General features: G+C 36.8%; 1 pseudogene; it reads left to right on the top strand.

Moving 5' to 3' along the window:
• The first annotated feature begins 15,339 nt into the window (after positions 1-15,339).
• LOC140502289 (small ribosomal subunit protein uS2 pseudogene) lies at positions 15,340-18,631 on the top strand (annotated as a pseudogene).
• The last annotated feature ends 2,291 nt before the right edge of the window (positions 18,632-20,922 follow it).

Raw genomic sequence — 20,922 nt, 5'->3', positions numbered from 1 at the left:
AAAGTACACACAATATTAATAAAGATTTAAATACAAGGCAATCCTTATGGATGTTTCAAACAATAAAAAAAGAAACACCTTAAATTATTGGAGGAATATTCATTGGTAGGACCATGACCATAAAATAAAAACCACAATAATATGAATGTTAATTTGCAGTTTTAATGCTATACCAATTTAATGATCAGAGGAATATTTTATAAAATACAATAAAATAATAACAAAATTTATTTGGAAAAATAAAAGATCTAGAACACCAAGGAGAATAACGAGAAGACATAGGAATGAAGGGAGAATAGTATTCCAGAACTCATATTGTATTAAACTCTCGCTGTCTATTTGTATATGTATTAGAAGATGACATATAGGTAGATGTATAAATTTTTATATATTAAAATATATAAACATATTATCAGATTGTATCCATATAGTGATCTATCAATATTAATATCTGTGTACTGGAAAAGGAAGAATAAAAGATAATGAAACACAATGATTTAGTGTTCTGAAAAGTGGAAAATGTAAATTACTTAGGAAAGTACTTTCTCTTTGATAAAAATTAGTGGGAATACTGGAAAGCAGTCTGGTAGTATTTAGGATTAGACAAGCATCTTATGACATATTACACAATATGTTCCCAATGAATATACAGTTCATATATTAAATGTTATGCTATTTTAAGAAATTAAGAGAAGCAGATCATATACCTCTCATAGCTATGTGTAGGAGATAAAGTCCTAACCAATCAAATCATAGACACAATTAAAGAAGACAAAATAAGTAATTTTTATTGTATGAAAATGAAAAGCTTGTGCACAAACAAAATATTGCATCTAGAACAAGAGGGGAATCTGTCAAATGTGAAGGAAAAAAAATGTATCAAATTTCTCCAGTAAGATTTTTATATGCAAGATATATAAACAATTAACATACGCATGTTAATTGTTTATGTAACTTGGATACAAAAACTTGACTGAGAAATTTGATACTGTATACAAATATATGTGCATATGCAAATGAATCTAAATACATATGTATACGCTCATAAGTACATATATATGTATGTACATTTGTATATTGCATATATAGAGAAATTAATATGATATGATTATATTAACAAGTAATTATTAATTTGTGATGCACCCTTTTTTCCTCTTATTTCTGCTAAATCCCATCTTCTGGAAAGGTTAGTCAACCTCTGAAAAGCATGGCTAAGTGATAAAATTTGCTGCTAGCCCTCAAGGCATATGCTCCTTAATTGGGTAGGGACCCCACTCAACTGGGAGACCTAATTTTTGTTTACAGTATAAACAGAATCAAGTTAGGAAGACTCTTTGCCTGGAGGAGGAACCTCAGGTCCTTGGTCACTTCCATTAGAGCTTGGGGCAACTCAGCTCATGCAGAAGACAACTAGCTAGAGAGGTCCATATGGAGATGGCTTCCTCTGCCCAGATGACTTGAAACTGGTGAGTCTCATGATCAAGTGAAGTTCTCAGTAGGAGGAGCTGAATGTTTTAGCCCAACTCCTCATTAAATGCTCATCAATCAGGCTTGTGTTTTCACTTTTCAGGGGAGTTTCCTTTCAGAAGAGATTCAAGACATTTCAGGGTCTCCTTTGGCTTTGATTACAGAGAGGAATCACTCACCATCAATTTATTGATTGCCCAATATCCTAATTAATAAAATGATTATTAATTACCCAGAAATACTGTCTCTCAGGTTTTCATTCATCTCAATATATGCATATGTATATGGTGTAAGAAGTGGCTGTTCTTGTTGTTGTTTGTCTTTCATTCTCAAAGAGGACTGTGACATTAGGGAGGTGATGCCATGACATGCAAATGAATTGGATTTAATTGAGGAAGAGGTGGGCAAAGTCACCAGTCTCACTTTTACTTTCAGAGCCTTCTGGGTCTAGTGGTAAGATACAGATCAGGATGACTGGGGATAGCCCTGGATACAGTGGGAGACCTTAGCCTTTTTAAGCTAAGGTCTTTAACAGGTCTCAGTTTTACTGAGGCAACACCCATTCAGTGATTAAGTCTAGGTAAGAAATGAGGCAGAAAATGACCTCTTTTACTAGTCAAGAAAAATAAAATAAAATAAAAAAAGAAATTCTACAAAATTGTAAAGAATATGCACTGTATTGTCTGGAAGTCCATTAGTATTTTAAATTGTACATATTATCAAACATTTTTACTTCAGTTATGTTATTTTTTAAAATTTTCCTTACCTTTTTATTTTTAAAAATATTGTGTGTTATCTAAATTTTGGAGGGGGGAAGAGAGAAGGGGAAGAATACTCTAGGAAACTGGTGATGTTAAAAAAAAGACAAATAATACTTTGTAAAAAGAAATGTATGGAAGTGAAAAATGTCATACTGAATTTGTGCAGCAAATTGTATTCTACTTTGTTAGTAATGTTGAATATCAATGGGGGTAAAAAGAGTAAGACTAAAAATTTTCATTTAATATAAATTTTCAACACCTTAAATGTCAATTTGATTAGTCTGTATGTTATCAGAGAAATACTCATAGGTGATACTGGAAGTAAGAAAAATAAGGATAAAAAGTGAAGCATGTTTGCTAAAAGTATAATCTTTTATAAATAGTGGTATCAGCACATTTGGATCCTAAAACTTGAATACCAAAGATATTTACAAGTCTTGGATTCAATCCTTCTGACACTGACTAGATCTGCGGTTCTGTGAAAGTCTTTAAATTTTATCAGTCTTAGTTACCTTATCTGTATAATGAGAGAAGCAATAGTATATTGGTCCTCAGGTTTCTACAGAGGTCAAATGAGTTATGTATAAAATATTTTATAAATCATCATCACTACCATACTGTTTGAAGTCAGGAGCAATTACCAGCCCAAACAAGTATTTATGGAAAAAGAAAAATAAAACTTTCTGGTGATGATACACTATGTACTGTGTAATTGATTTTCAGGAAAACTAAAAAAAGAGAAAATACCTCAAACTGAAAATTATCTAACTCTAGATATTATTTATAAAAACAATTACAGCAGGTTATAGAGAAGATATAGTAGGTACTCAGTCAAATACCTATTTATCATTTCCCTAAAAATCTTATGAGATTAGGTTTGCAAGCATTCTGAGGAGATTCTTGATGAAAATATAAAAAGGGAACATGTAAGCTATTTCCTGCAGTAGATCACATCTTCAGTCCCATGGTTGATTGAAATTTGCAAAAACAATGATTTTAAACTCAGATAGAAAAACAGCCCACTACACCATACATAAAGATCTTTGTAGGCCATATATTGACCTGCAATATGTGTATACATATATATATGGAAATATGTAAATATACAGTATATGTGTAAATGTATAGTACATATACATATAATATATGACTGAAAATATTGATTTAATATAAATTGTCAACAGTTGAATTGATAGCTCTGATGATGTGCGGCACTATGATGTTTAAGGCAGTGGTGGAAGGAGGTTAATGAACAGATCCCTAGAGTTTGGGTAGAACTGTTCTTTGAATGTTGAAGGGTTCAGTATTATTAGGTTTGGGAGATTATGAGGGGGTGGAAATATTCTAACAAAGAAGGAATGTTTCTAAGCAAAGTGTCAGCGAGTGGGAAAAAGGTGAAGCCTGGTGATTAGAATGTCTGAAGTCTCACCTGGGCCCAGACACTTGTTATAGCTAATATCCCATTACCTTTTTGACTGCCATGTCACAATGTTGATTTATAATGAGTTTGGTTGAGAGGATAAAGAGATAGAGAGCAGATTGGGAGAGAAGATAGGAGAGAGTAAGGAAGAAATATATCTGAAGGAAATGAGGTATGCAGATGGGAGACAGTGTAGTAGATAGTGGGGAAAACACCAGCATGGTAATAAGACCCTGAGTTATAGTTATATTCCTTGAGTATATAGTTATAGTTATCATGGTTATATATTTACAGTTATCATTAAATAGAAGTGTGACCTAATACATCACCTTACTTTCTCAGAAAATGTTGCAATAAAACCACATAAGCTCTAAAGTATCTTCAAATTCAATTTACAATATTGAATTGATAATTCAATTTTACACTTATTTCACAAAACTGTTGTAATAAATAAAATAATGGGTATAAGGGGCTTTATAAATAACCCTAAAGGAGTGTATTAATATCAGTTATAAACAACAATAAAACTAATGAACATTTATTCAGTATATAATATTTTGCTAGATAGTGAAAAGGATGTCATAGTCCCTGGCTCCTCCCCTCAAGGAGATTGGATATTAGTCCCTTAACTGAAATATAGATTTAGCCCATTGGATTTGATAGTGAGAAATGAATCTTTTGAAAACATTCCCTAAACATATACACATACACATGTACACATAGGTACATACCCAATACAGAAACATTACATGGAATCTCAGAGTTTAAAGGGACCCCAGAGAAAATATTGTCTAGTGCATACTTGAGCATCATTTGTGTCTTCTACATCCTTTTTTCTGTGTATCTTCAGTGCTTTGCACAGTGCAAGACAAATAATAAAACTTAATAAAATCTTGTAATTGATCATACCCAGTAACTGCTCCTTCATTCAATTTTGCTTAAAAACCTCCAGGAAGGGGGGAAACTGGATGCTTCCCAAGACTGTTCTCATTCTTACTATACCCATCCTATACATGGGACATCTCTAACCCGTTTGGAATCAGAGATGGATAAATGGATTTATTTTTTTCCATTGAAGTGATTCTGACTTAATTTTCATGTGGTCCTGTTCTTGCCTCCTCATGGAATGCTTCAGCCACTCGAATGGATCTTCTAATCATTTTGAGCTCTTTCTTGATAATGTCTTTGTCCAAAGCTGCTCCTTTTGTTGCTGGAGAATGATTACTGTATTAGAAACCTCCAACATGGAGTAGAATAGCACAGCTGTTTATTGTATTGTTCCAGATACTGGAGCCAACTTGGGGAAATGGCAAGATTGCTTTAGATCAAATCATCTTTCTTTACAGTAAACAGGTGGACATTATAATAACTAGGGGTCAGCTGCATTCAAGAGCATTAAAAGTCTCCTGAGGGCTGAAGAAAAGTTAATGTTTTAAAAAGGCAACATATCCAATCTTTCTCAGTGAAAACATATTTTGCCTGGTCTGGGAGATAATTTTTTTAAACTGCTAATAGCTTCAATGAGGAAACTGAGGTTCAGAGGGATTAATAATAATAGCTTACATTTATATATTTTTTAAGGTTTGCAAAGTGCTTTACACATATCTCATAAAATGAGGGTTATTATATTCCATTTTAAAGGTAGGAAAGGTTACTGAAACTGGGAAAGTTTAAGTGTCTTATCCAGGTTAACACAGTTAACAGAAGTAGTGAGTGGATGTCTGATTGATTGGGTAACTGAGATAGTGATGAGTCAGGGGACTCATCTTCCTAAATCCAAATTCAGCTGCAAATCCTAACTGTGTGACCCTGGGCAAGTCACTTAATGTGTTTGCCTCAGTTTCCTCATCTCTAAAGTGAGCTGGAGAAAGAAACAACAAACCACTTCAGTATTTTTGCCAAGAAAATCCCAAGTGGGGTTACAAAGAGTTAGACATTACTGAAACAGCTAAACAACCAAAATTCTTGACTCCAAAATCAGCACTCTATTCAACTCCAACAACTTGTCTAGGATTAGTGTCAAACTCATTGTCAAAACTTAGATTCTTATCCATTTCTTTTCTCATGAAAAGCATATAACTCTTTCTACTACATGAAACTATGGGAGAAGGAAGGTTCACTGGGGAAGGAGCTAGCTCAAGGTCACAGAGAAAATGGGTGAATTTTAGTACTAGTTCCGTGATCAACTTACTGTATGACATTAAACAAATCCCTTTGAGTTTTTGAAACTTAGTTTCCTTATCTGTAAAATGAAGAGATTACATTAAAGATCAACATGTAAGGGGTAAAATATTTTGGGGTAAAGGAACTCTGGCAATCTAAAATTCTATGAATCACTAGCCATCTGTAAAGACAAAGTTATTTATGCAAGTTACATTATGCACAATTCTATAAAATTCAGCAGGTTCCCGCCATCATGTTCTTCTTGCATGTTAATTCCTCTTTCTTTCTACTTCACTGATTTTCCTTAAACTTGAGATCAGATTCAATTATAGCAAGTTCAATTATTTAATATGTATCAAAGGCAGGGATAAAAATTTGATAAGTAGTCATGCTCAGTTCAGGTGTTGTAATTCTACATGAGAATTGACTGGATGGTTTGACCTTCCACTGTCAAATTCTTGGCTCTTCAAACAAAAAGACCATTGTAAACTGTATACTTTTCAGCTTGTATGCTTTTTTGTTTTAAACCATGTTCAGAATGGATGATTAAAGAGTGTACTTCTTGCTGGAGGGACAGAGAATTGGAAAGTTCTAGGCTTTAGATGCCTCTGGAGATGACTGCTATACAAAATTTTAGCTTTTGAATATTCAGTTTCGATCTGAATGTCACATATGTTCGTTAATATTGTTAGCAAGCACTGCAGGTAATGATGGAAATTTTGTAATGTAAAATCTTAGGAAAATCAGTACAGAAGGAGAGTTAAAATGAGTATCGTATTAAAGAGGAGTATGTTCCATGTAGCCTACATCAGAGGTAAGGTGGTATACTGGATAAAGTTCTAGTTTTGAACTCTGGAGACCAAAGTTTAAATTCTGTGTATGACTCTTACTATCTGTTCAACTGATCAAAATGATGTATTCCATAACTCATTTTCCTCTTCCATAAAATGAGATTAAAAATATTTGCACTACCTACCTCACAGGTTTGTTCTGAGGAACACCTTTTCTAAATCTTAAACCTAGAAGTCTTTGTTTAAAGTAAAAATTGATAAAGTAAAAGTGAATCTTAGATCAGAGCAACAAATGCTTTGATTGTGTTTTTATGCATATAAATATATGTATGTATGTTGGTGTATACATGTAAATATGTATAATAGTTTATTAAATCATGTTGCATTGTGGTATTCATGTTGCAGTGTTGCATTGTGTTACTTTAAGCTATCCTTCTTTGATTTACATTACATTGAATTAAATTTTATCATGTGAAACCATATCATGTCATGTTATATATGACTTTGTGCCACATTGTTATGCCATATTATGTTGTTCTTATATATTATGTTATGATGCATTGTACATTATATCACACCATATGTTATAATGTCATGTTTAGCACTATTTATATGATATATATCATATCACATCACATCACCTTCTAATGCTCCAAGAATTTGAATAAACCAGGAGGATAAAAGTGAGAGATTTCCTGCCTTAAAGAAGCTTACATTCTAATAAGGGGATATGCATATAGAGGCATGGTGACCAGAAAGGAGTTTCTGTTTGGGGAGTCACACAGTAATGAGTGGAAGGATAAATAATAGATTATCATGCCCTTTCCAGGAGCAATATTAGTATTGATTTGATAGGTATTCTTAGAGAAAGAGGTGGATAAAGGTGTGTGTGTGTGTGTGTGCGCAGGGAGTACTGATTTTGGTTGTAAGATGAGAGGTGATTATAGTGGCAGAATATGTGGTGATATGTTCATAGTGGATGTCTAAATAGGAAGATAAAACACAAAGTTATTACATTTGGCTTAGTGGAAAAAAGCAACTGGCTTAAATACCAGAAGACCTGGATATTTATTTCCCATTTCCATTCTACCCTGAAATAAATGTTGTATGAATGGATGGAGATAAGATATAAACCCTGGTTGTAAAGAGCTTATCAGTAGGTAAAGGAATGAGGTCAAAATGATTATTGTTCTAAAAATAACATAATAAATATTGCAGGGTGGTATAAATAATCATGGACTAAGGGAATTTGGGGGGCAGGGGGCAGAAAATGCTTCTTGTAGAAGTAATATTTAAGTTAATTTGGAAGGATTATTTGGATTTCAATTGGTAAACTGGTGATGAGTGTTATGCCTTCTAGGAATGGAAATGTTTTTATACAGATAACAGTCCTAGGATTCTTCTGTTCAAGATCTAGATATGGTGATGGATCTTTCCATAAACTATTTAAAATTTATAGTTATTACAATCTAAGGACTCCTATGTTTGAATTTAAGAAATATAGGAAAAAAGCAATGATGTTCCAAACCTACAGAGTTAGTTCCCAGATAGTATAAGTACCCAAACTATTAAACATGGCTTACATAGATGCTTCCTATTATCTGACCATACCTGTTAGCTCAGCACTTGAGTACTTTGGGGTGATTAGGAAGAGTTACTATTTCCACCAAACTGAAATTTTTGCCTATCCCATATGACTCCTAGAATAGGGGGCACTCAGTTAAACTTGAACCTGAGCCTCTGGCTACCTCTTCTGCTTTGTACTACTTTGCTGGTGGGGCAGCTAGGTGGTGCAGTGGATAGAGCACCAGTGAAGGAGATGGCATATTTCCTCTTCTGTGGTACATTCTATGTAACATGATATGGGTTAAGGGATCGTTCCATAAAAGTATTTCTCAGAAATCTGCAAAATAATTTAATGTTCTAAGGTTAGTGATTGAATTTAGAGCAATTGGTCAACATATTGCCATGAATATATTTTTTACCCTTAACTAAATGATTGAAGCCAACATAACTAAAGGACATGTTTGCTATCTTCTGTTTCCTCATTGCCTCTAGAATAAAATATGAAATCCTGTTTTTGGCACTTTAAGCTCCACAGAGTATGGCTCTAGCTCAGGAGTATTCTGTAGTCAGTTTGTACAGCTCAGGATAGCCAACAATTAAGTTTTCACTTAGGGAGCTGGTTGTTAAACATTTAATGGTACATTCCTCCTCCAGCCTATCAATTCAGGTTGATTTCACATTCTATTCCTTCATACATTCAATATTTAATCATATTGATACTTTTGTTATATAGGCTCTTTCATCTCTCAGTCTTTGCACAGACTGTCTCCATGCTTAGACTCTTGCTCCTTATCATTAACTGGAAGCTTTAGCTCTCTTCAAGGTGGTCAAATGCAACTTCTTCCAAGAAGTCCATAGATAATAGCACTTCCCTTCTCCTCCCCATCAGAACTACCTTTTAAAATTAGGTTTTGGGGGGAGGAGCCAAGATGGCTGAGTAGAAAGACACACATATGCTAGCTCCTAAACCCACAGCCCATAAAATACCTGTAAAGAAGAACTCCTAACAAATTCTGGAGCAGCAGAAGCCACAGAACAATGCAGTGGAGTAGATTTCTGTTCCAGAGAGCCCTGAAAAACTGACACCAAAGATTCCTCCTGCACCAGACCTGGAGCAGAGTCCAGCCCTGCCTTGGCCACTTAGCACCAAGAGGAGCAGATCTGAGCAGGCTTAAGGGACAGAATGTCCAGTGGCCCCACAGGTCCCTCCACCCACAGGCACCAAAGGTCAGTGAGAGGGTCTTTTTGACTCCCCAAGAGGGAAGCAGTGTGTCCTCATAACTCAGGCCCCCTCGAGAGGCAGCAGCAGAGGCAGCAGTGCACAAGGGGTCCCAAAGGAGGCAGGAGCTCAGATCCATTGTTGAAGGTCTCCACATAAACCCCCTAGGGAACTGAGCTCTGTGAGGGGGCCCTGCCCCAACCTGAGCACCTGAACATAATCTCACACTGAATAGCAGCCCCGCCCCCACCCAAAGCCCTGAGGCTGGGAAGCAACATTTGAATCTCAGACCCCAAGCACTGGCTGGGAGGATCTGGAGGCAAGGTGGATGTGGAGAGGATACTCAGAAGTCAAGTCACTGGCAGGGAAAATGCCCAGAAAAGGGAAAAAAAAATAAGACCATAGAAGGTTACTTTCTTGGTGAACAGATATCTCCTCCCATCCTTTCAGATGAGGAAGAACAAGACTTACCATCAGGGAAAGACACAGAAGTCAAGGCTTCTGTATCCCAAACACCCAGAATAAACATTCAATGGGCTCAGGCCATGGAAGAGCTCAAAAAGGATTTTGAAAATCAAGTTAGAGAGGTGAAGGAAAAACTTGGAAGAGAAATGAGATGAAAGAAAAGCATGAAAAGCAGGTCCACATCCTGCTAAAGGAGACCCAAAAAAATGCTGAAGAAAATAACACTCTGAAAAATAGGGTAACTCAGTTGGCAAAAGAGGTTCAAGAAGCCAATGAAGAGAAGAATGCTTTCAAAAGCAGAATTAGCCAAATGGAAAAGAAGGTTCAAAAGCTCACTGAAGAAAATAGTTCTTTCCAAATTAGAATGGAACAGATGGAGGCCAATGACTTTATGAGAAACCAGGAAATCACAAAACAAAACCAAAAGAATGACAAAATGGAAGATAATGTGAAATATCTCATTGGAAAAACAACTGACCTGGAAAATAGATCCAGGAGAGACAATTTAAAAATTATGGGCCTACCTGAAATTCTTGATCAAAAAAAGAGCCTAGGCATCATCTTTCATGAAATTATCAAGGAAAACTACCCTGATATTCTAGAACCAGAGGGCAAAATAAGTATTCAAGGAATCCACCAATCACCACCTGGAAGAGATCCAAAAAAAGAAACTCCTAGGAACATTGTGGCCAAATTCCAGAGTTCCCTGGTCAAAGAGAAAATATTACAAGCAGCTAGAAAGAAACAATTCAAGTACTGTGGAAATACAATCAGGATAACACCAGATCTAGCAGCTTCTACATTAAGGATTGAAGGGCATGGAATATGACATTCCAGAAGTCAAAGGAACTAGGACTAAAACCAAGAATCACCTACCCAGCAAAACTGACTATAATACTTCAGGGTAAAAAATGGTCTTTCAATGAAATCAAAGACTTTCAAGCATTCTTAATGAAAAGAGCAGAGCTGAAAAGAAAATTTGACTTTCAAACACAAGAATGAAGAGAAGCATGAAAAGGTAAACAGCAAAGAATAGTCATAAGGGACTTCACTAAAGTTGAACTGTTTACGTGCCTACATGGAAAGACAATATTTGTAACTCTTGAAACTTTTCAGTATCTGGGTAGTTGGCCAGATTACACACACACACACACACACACACACACACACACACACACACACACACATACACGTACACACAGAGACAATAAGCACAGAGTGAATTGAATGGGATGGGACCATATCTTAAAAAAATGAAATTAAGCAGTGAGAGAGAAATATATTGGGAGGAGAAAAGGAGAAATGGAATGGGGCAAATTATGTCTCATAAAAGAGGCAAGGAAAAGACTTTTTAGTGGAGGGGAAAAGAGAGGAGGTGAGAGAAAAACATGAAGTTTACTCTCATCACATTTGACTAAATGAAGAAATAAAATGCACACTCATTTTGGTATGAAAACTTATCTTACAATACAGGAAAGTAGGGGGGAAGGGGATAAGCAGGATGAGGGGGAAGAGGGAAAGGAGGGCAATGGGAGGAGGGAGAAATTTGAAGTCAACACTCTTGGGGAGGGACAGGATCAAAAGAGAGAACAGAAGCAATGGGGGGCAGGATAGGATGGAGGGAAATTTAGTTAGTCTTACACAACACGACTATTATGGAAGTGATTTGCAAAACTACACAGATATGGCCTATATTGAATTGCTTGCCTTCCCAAAGGGAATGGGTGGGGATGGAGGGATGAAGAGAAGTTGGAACTCAAAATTTTAGGAACAACTGTCAAGTACTGTTCTTGCTACTAGGGAACAAGAAATACAGGTAATGGTGTATAGAATGTTATCTGGCCCTACAGGACAAAAGAGAAGATAGGGACAAGGGAAGGGAGGGATGATAGAAGAGAGGGCAGATTGGTGATAGGGGCAATTAGAATGCTCGGTGTTTTGGGGTTGGGGGAAGGGAGAAATGGGGAGAAAATTTGGAACCCAAAATTTTGTGAAAATGAATGTTAAAAGTTAAATAAATAAATTAAAAAAAATAAAATATAAAAAAATTAAATTAAATTAGGTTTTGTATTTACTTCCCTGTTTACATGTTGTTTATCCCCAACAGAAGTCTCTTAAGGGAAAGGGCTGTTGATTTTCTTCTTTGCATACCCACAGTTTTGCATAACATTGGACAGAAATAAGACAGTTGATAAAGGCACCTTGAACAGAATTTTTAGAGGAGGAATATGGACAGCTACCTGCACAAATTAGTTTATATTAAAATTTGAACTTTAATCTTGTTCTAGAAAGCATGTTGGAAGAATGAGAGAAAGGGGGGAGAAAACAGAGAGAGAGAGAGAGAGAGAGAGAGAGAGAGAGAGAAGGAGAGAGAGAGAAAGAGAGAGAGAGAGAGTGAGAGATGACTTTAATATCAATTTAGCTAGAATATGTGAGGGGTTATGAGACTGATAGAGTAGCACCAGACATTAATAGCTGACATTTATATGGCACTTGTATTCTTTAAAGAATTTGATCTTCAAAACAGCTCTAGCAAATATGTATAATATCATCCCCCATTTGATAATGAATAAACTGAGGCTCAGGGAAGTTAAATGGCTTCTATCCAATCATATATCTAGCAATTGTCAGAGGTAGTGTTCACTCTTAGGTCTCTCCTGGTTCCAAATCCAGTAATCCTCCACAATGCTTTTATACAGTTATGAAGTATTAGAAAAGCCAGAAAAAAACCTAATTATTTTGATAATTTTATTTCAATTTTTTCAAGGTCCATTCTGTCCCCTTAGTTTGTATTCTACTGATAGCAAACCTTTTCTCTAACTCATTTAGGAAGACCTACTTTTATCTGAATTACGGTCCAATCATCTACCTGAGTGATCAAAGCACTCACTACATAATTCCGAGTAACATAGTTTAGTTCAAAGTATAGAACTTTGACAGAGGAATTGAGAAGCCATTAGCTCCTTCACCCAGATGATTCAATGGGGCAGAGAACCTGGGGCTACTTTGCTAATGATTTGTTACTTGAGGCTAATTTGAAGTGGCATCTCTTCCTGACCTTTGAAACACTCACCCCTATGTCTGCCTGAGAACAAGTACTAAACTCTATGGGTAGCTATTTCAAAACAGGCACTGATGTGGTCTGTGGAAAGAAAGGAATGAAGGAAGGAAAGAAGGAAGGAAGGAAGAAAGGAAGGAAGGAAGGAAGGAAGGAAGGAAGGAAGGAAGGAAGGAAGGAAGGAAGGAAGGAAGGAAGGAAGGAAGGAAGGAAGGAAGGAAGGAAAGATGGGAGGGAGGGAGGAAGAAAACTGGGCACTCTCTAAAAGGATCATTTGTAAGGAACTGCTAGCTTACTTTATTCAGATATAAATAGGCAGAGAAGATGGTCACAGATTATATAGATGATAAAAGATTAGATGACAGATAAGATAGAGAGAGAGAGAGATGGACAGATAGATAGGTAGATAGACAGATAGATTGATAAACACTTTTATTAAGCACTTATCATGTACCAGGCATTGTACCAAGTGCTGGAGATACAAATGCAAGCAAAACAGCTCCTATCCTTAAGGAGACTACTTTATAACAAGGAGATACAACATGCAAAAGAGGACTGAAAAGGGAAGGAGGATGGGACAAGTGAGCACTATGTTACCTGACAGAGGCATACTATGAAAAGGGAAGGAAGAAGTAGATAGAGATCTGTGCCTGGAGTCAGAAAGATTCATCTTCCTAAATTCAAATCTGTCCTCAGACACTTATTAGCTCTGTGATCCTGGGCAAGTCACTTAGCCATTTACCTTAGTTTCCTCATCTCTAAAATAAACTGGAGAAGGAAATGGCAAACCACTCCAGGATCTCTGCCAAGAAAACCTCAGATGGAGTCACAAATAGTCAAACACAACTGAAACAACTGCACAACAGTAAAGTTTGGAGAGTCTAGGGACCCAGAGCCTATGTTACCAGTGGGAAAATGATAGTCCTAAGTGAAGGCAGCATGGAACATAGTTGATAGGAAATAGTGTGGAGGTCTGGTATATATTAGAAAATAAGAGAAAACATCAAAACCAATCTAGTTACTTTATAGATGAGATAGCTGGGACTCAGAGGAATTAAGTGACCAAAGGCCAGTAAGTACTAAGAAACAAAGCTGGCATTCAAATACAAACTCTCTAAGTCTGAGTTCTGTCTTTTCCCCTGGTGCACCAGATGTCTCGTAACACTGTGTTTAATGTTCCCACTTGATGTGTTTGTATTGAGGGCTTACGTTCTTGTTTTTATTTATTTGTTTGATAGATTTTGTGCAGTAGTGGGAAGGAAAGATTATAAAAGAAAGAAGAGATAAGTGGTTTAAAATGAGTAACAGTACCATTAAAGGCATCATGTTTGGAGAAATTTGTCACCAAAGACCAAGCCAATTCCATGCATTAATATTACTTAAATAACATTTTCATGAGTTATACATATTAGTTCATGATATTTTATTTTAAAGACTGGTATGCATGTGACAAACTTAAAAAAAACCTCAAAAATAAGTCAACGAATAATTAAATGAAGAGCCAGTTAAAAACAGAAATAAAAATGTCCCTCAGCTCCGAACAAAGGGCTTTCCGTAAAGAGCAGAGTATTAAAATGTGCTTATTGAATTGGATTAATTTAAATTTGAGAGCCCATGAAATGGGTAGAGGGGCAGCCTTGGATTGTGGAAGCTCTAGATTCAAGTACGTCCTCTGATACTTACTAGCCATGCAAATTTGGTCAAATTACTTAACCTCAGTGCGGGAGGCAACATTCTAATAATAGGTACATTGTCACCCAGCATTGGTGGATATGAACTGGTATAACAAAATAGTAATCATTAAAATTATGAGCAGAAGTGAAAGAACACAACAGCTTAGGGTTTGATAAATCTCCAAACTGAAGTGAAACCTCAGTATTTGACCAAAGGAAAAAGTTCTGGGAAAACTAGACGAAACTCTGAAAGCATACATGCTAAATATAAATGTTTATGTAGTAATCAAATTAGAGCAGCAAAAAAAAGAAATTAACACTTGTCTATTTAAAGAAGATGTGTTTCTGATCAAATAATGGAAGAAGACCATGGAAGATAAATTGACCATATTGATTGCATTTTTTAATATGTCAGAAAACAGTTAACTTGAGGAAATCATCTTGACAGCAAGTTTCTCTGATTAAGATCTCACATCCAAAATCAGTAAAGAACTGATTCCAACTTGTTAAATGGTCAAAGGATATAAATTGGCAGTTCTCAAGAGGGAAAAAAAAAACCAAAGTTATTAATTGCATATGAAAAAGAAAATGCTTCAAATCACTACTGATTAGCAAAATGTAAATTAAAGTCACTCTGAGGCTCCACCTTACATTCATCAAATATTGAAGCTGACAGAAAAGGAAAATGAAGCATTGGAGGAACTATGGGAAAAGTTACATCGATGCTTTACTAGTAGGGTTATGGATTGTTACGATATGGTTTGGAGTGCTGTGAACCCTGAAATGCAAGGGTACAGGGCAGGTCTGCCTTGAAAGAATTTGACCACTCAAGCCTTCTTTCAGTCAGAGATGAGGTTAATTATGGGTCACCAATAGAAGCAGGTGGGATTCTAAGAATCCCTGCAATTTAATGGGAATAAGATTTGTATTTTTATATAGAAAGACTGTGAGACAATCTGGATGGGATCAAGGAATGGCCAGTAGCCTAGGGTGGGCCAGGTACACCTGGACAATGAGGGTCACAATGAAAGGGCAGTTAAAAGGATTATACTGAGATGGTTGAATGTCTCAGGGAAACACCAGGGATTTGGTTGCTGAAATGTGTGAGAAAATCCAAGTGCTTTTTGGGATCCAGATTCCATCCTCATCACCTATTGAGGAGAAAGTAAGACTGGTGACTTGACACAGCTCTCCCTCACTTAAACCCAATTCACTTGCATATCATGGCATAACCTCCCTAATGTCATGGCCCTCTTCTTGAAAGAAGGACAAACAGAAACATATCTGTATTTATTTACTTCACATTTACACTATATATGTATATACATAACACACATGTATATACACACATATGTATGTATAAATACACTTCTTTCTTCATTAGAACATAAAGTTTTTTGAAGCATAGATTTTCCTTTTTTTTGTACTTGAATCCTCAATACTGAGCTAATTGCCTGACATAGAGTTAGGTGATTCATAAATATTTTTTTATTTTTAATGCCTGATTTCAAACCTTGTCTCTTTTTTATGATGTATGGGATCTGGGCCCATTTTTTAATTTCTCTATACCTCAGTGTCTGAGTATCCTTGTTGTGAATATATGACATAAGACAAGATAACATAACATAACATGACATGACATGACATGACATAATGTGACATAACATAATGCAGTTGTATATGTATATATATAGACATATATGTGTGTGTATATATATATGTATGTATGTATGTATGTATGTATGTATGTATATGTTCCAGGGATATACTCATTGATAATGAAGTTGATGCATGCATTGGCAGAGGTAGCTAAGTGTTTGAGAGGCTCTGAAGGAAAGTGTGAGAGAGAAGTATTAAACTGACTACCAAACTGAGGGTCTACAGGGTCATTGTTGTATGCCTATGTAATCTGGACAGTACACCAACACCATGCCAAGAAACTGAATCACATCCATTGGAATTTTTCTTAGGAACATTCTGAAAGTCATGTGGCAGGACAGGATACCAGAGGTCTTTTCTGGAACTAAACTGCCAAGCATTCAAACTCTACTGCAGAGAGAGCTACTCCAATGGTCTGGCCACATTATTCAAATGCCCAATGTACACTTGCCAAAAAGATTATTTTATGAAGAACTCACACAGAACAAGTGTTCACGTGGCGATCAGAAGAAGTGATACAAGGACACTCTCAAGGTCTCTCTCAAGAACTCTGGAATTGATTGTGTGGCATGGGAGACACTGGCACAGGACTGCTCAGCATGGTGTGCCCACATCAGAAAAGGTGCTATACTCTATGAGTAAAGCAGACTTGAAATAGTTCAAAAGAACTGTGAGATGTACAAATTTAGAGAATCCACACCAAATATTCCCATGGACTGTTTGTGCCCAGTCTGTAGTAGAACTTTCTGAGTTTGTATTGATCTGATCAGCCACAGTCAGACACATAGTACCTTGACTCTAGCATAGTAATGTCAATTCAGTCCTCTTCAGGAGCACACAATAACCAACCAATATGTACATGCATTTGTGTGTATATGTATGTAAACAATCAGCAGTTCTTAATATTTTGTGCATGCTATAGACCCCTCGGGCAGTCTGCTGAAGCCTGTACAACACTACTCAAATTTATGCTTTTACATGCATAAAATAAAATACACAAAAAACACAATAGAAAATGAGCAATATTCTATACCTATGTCTACATATCCATCTCAATATTTATCATCCAGCTCTCCATCTATCCATCTATCTATCTATCTATCTATCTATCTATCTATCTATCTATCTATCTATCTACCTATCTATCTATCTATCATCTATCTATCTCTGTCTGTCTATCTATCTATCTATCTATCTATCTATCTATCTATCTATCTATCTATCTATCTATCTATCTCTATCTCTCTATCTCTCTCTCTCTCTCTCTCTCTATCTATCTATATCTATCTATCTATCTATCTATCTATCTATCTATCTATCTATCTATCTATCTATCTATCTATCTATCTATTTATTTATCTATCTATCTACATCCCTACCTACTGATATTTTTTAAAATATAGATCCTAGCTTTTCCACGCTACCCTGAGGAGGGTTCCATACAGCGTTGTTCTTGGTTTCCATCATAACTTTAAAGGGAAACTTTCACGATTGTCCAGAGGCCAAGATGTCTTGCAGATGAAGGAGGAGGATGTCCTCAAATTCCTTGCTTCAGGAACCCATTTGGGTGGCACCAATTTGGACTTCCAGATGGAATAGTACATCTACAAAAGAAGGAGCGATGGCGTCTACATCATTAACTTGAAGAGAACTTATGAAAAGCTTCTGCTGGTAGCTCGTGCCATTGCTGCCATTGAAAACACAGTTGATGTTAGTGTCCTCTCTTCCAGGAACACTGGCCAGTGGGCTGTTCTGAAATTTGCTGCTGCCACTGGTGCTACACCTATTGCTGGATGTTTTACACTGGGCACCTTCACTAACCAGATCCAGGCAGCTTTTAGGGAGCCCCACCTCTCTTTGTGGTCACTGATCCTCTGGCAGATCGTCAGCCTCTGACTGAAGCATCATATGTTAACCTACCAACTGTGTAACATTGCACTGTGCAAAACAAACTCCCCACTGTGCTACATGGACATTGCCATTCCATGTAATAACAAGAGAGCTCACTCGATGTGGTGGGTCTGATGTGGTGGATGCTGGCCTGGGAAGTCCTATGTATGCATGGCACCATCTCCGAAGACCCATGGGGGGTTATTCCTGATCTTTACTTCTACAGGGATTCAGAGGAGATTGAAAAGAGGAGCATGCCGCAGCTGAGAAGGCAGTGACAAAGGAGGAGTTTCAAGGTGAATGGACTGCATCTGCCCTGGAGTTCACTGCTACTCAGCCTGAAGTGGCTGATTGGTCTGAGGGAGTACAGGTTCCTTCTGTGCCCATTCAGCAGTTCCTTACTGAAGATTGGAGTGCTCAGCCAACTAGTGAGGACTGGTCTGCGGCTCCTACTGCTCAGGCCACTGAGTGGGTAGGAACTACCACAGAGTGGTCTTAAGTTTTACCCCAGATGGTCTAATTGGAAAAAATGTTGATGGAAAATAAACATTGGTTTCTTACCAAAAAAAAAAATATATATATATATATATATATATATATATATATATATATAGATAGATAGATAGATAGATAGATAGATAGATAGATAGATAGATAGATAGATAGATATAGATATAGATATATATAGATATAGATATATATAGATCCTAATCTAAGAACCCCTGAACTAGATAATCTCAAAAGTCTCCCCTGGCTCTAAACCTGCATTTCTATGAATATTCTTGCCAATTTCTCCCACTGACAGATTGGCAGACACCGACAATTCAACTAGATCTGGCCATCTCTTTAGGTCCCTAAGATTTCCTCTTTTGAATTCTTTTGCCCTTGATTCCCATTTTGTTCAGTTTTCCTATGTTTAAAAATTTGCTTATATCAATAAATGTCCTTTCAGCTCTCTTTGATTCTCCCTATCATTCCTCCCATCATCTATTTCCAAGATTTCCTTCCTCAAGCCTCCAACAACACTGTGAAACATGGAGGAAAACACTTAACATCACTGGGTCTCAATTTCCTGTTCACTCAGATAAGAGGATTGCACTAGATGATCTAATCTTGGTCTAGATGGTCTCTTTCTTCTCTCACATCTTGCTGTCTTAAGACTCCATTATCTCATCACCACCTACCATTCCAAAATATAACTTAGCCATTAACTTTGCAATCTACCTTGTAGCATAAGTTATCCATTACATATCCCTTTTCTCATGACTACCACTTGCCGGTGAAAAATAACTAACCTCATGTCTATATTAACTAAAACTAGAGGGAGGAAGGAAATAACTATTTTCCCCTCTATTCCCACATGTTTTTCAGAAGTGCATTGCAGAACAAGTTGAGGCCTGCCTACATGTACTTATAAGTTTGTAGCAAATTTTCTGGTGAATGTGAGCCTTGTAGAAAGGCAATTTGGAAAATGCAAGTCTTTTGTTGAGCTTCTCACATGGGCAGGATTCGGAACCACTGGGCAGGTATATTGGCTCATTGCTCAGCTTTCTGCATCAATGGCCTTTCATTTCAAATAAGCCTTCAGGATGGATGGGAACTATCACTGAGATGCATTTCAGTTCAACTGCTTTATTGAGCATTTGTTTTGTGCAGGGCTTGTGCTGAGGGCTGAGGTGAATACAAAGACAAACAAATACTAGTGTCTGCCCTTGTGGGGTTTTGAGTCTTGGAGAAGGTATTCTAACCATAGGCAAGGAGGGTCAGGATATTCTTAGGGTCAGGAGAGTAGTATGCCCAGCTGTAAAGGTCACAAGGGAAGAGGAAATCCTGGAGAAAGAAGTCTAGGAAATGAGATGGATAATTGTGTAAGGCATTTAACTGAAATTTCCACTTGAGAAGTCATCTAAAAGTTTTAGTCTCTGGGATAAAATCTGGCCCCTGCAGGAGACCAGAAGTGCTTTAATCAATTTGGAATAAGATTAAGCTATGGAAATAACTTATATGATGAGGGAAGACTTAGGAACAGATTATGGGACTAAAAATAAAAAGAAAAAGGTTTGCATATTTAGAAGCAGGATGGGATAAAGGAAAAGATCACACCTTAGAGTCTACAAGCTTCATTTGAATCCTGCTTCTGGCACTTATTGGCTCTTTGACCATGTGTATCGCCAAGGCAATATTCACAGCACTGGCAGCCAGTATGAATATGTCGGCATAGTTCTGAATTGTGAAGTATAACAGACTCTCCATATAGAAGGCAGAAGAAAATAATTTAGTCAGACACCAGAAAGTTGAACCCCAACACCAGAAAGCCAAATCCATCATAGCAACCAAGAAGCTGATACACATTATCAGGCCTCCCCACAAACGAATGCCCTCAAGCAAAATTTCCTCTCTCACTCACAGTCAGTTGCCTGCTTCCTCTCTCTCTCCCAAATCTGGCTAGTCTGACCAACTTCTTCTCAGCTCTGCTCCAGCTCTGCCTCTTCTTGTTCCATCCATTCAACAAACTCCTCCCACCACAGACTTAATGTGACTCAAACTCATGCAAATTAAGCTTCTGTGTGACTTAAGCAGGTCATATAGTCCTATTAATGAGTGGGAAAGATTTTCCATTCAATTAAAAATACATTAATTCTATTAAAAATACATCAACAATACAGCACGGGCCCTCTATTCCTCAGGGCTGCTCATCTGTAAAATGTGGACAATGATGCTCTCTGCCTTACTGAGTTCTTGTCAGGGAATTTCTTTGTAAATTTGAAATTACTATAGAAGTGTAACACT

The sequence above is a fragment of the Notamacropus eugenii genome, chromosome 4, assembly GCF_028372415.1.
Source record: "Notamacropus eugenii isolate mMacEug1 chromosome 4, mMacEug1.pri_v2, whole genome shotgun sequence".
In the NCBI taxonomy this organism is placed as follows: domain Eukaryota; kingdom Metazoa; phylum Chordata; class Mammalia; order Diprotodontia; family Macropodidae; genus Notamacropus; species Notamacropus eugenii.
This window is presented reverse-complemented; position numbering and strand designations above follow the sequence as displayed.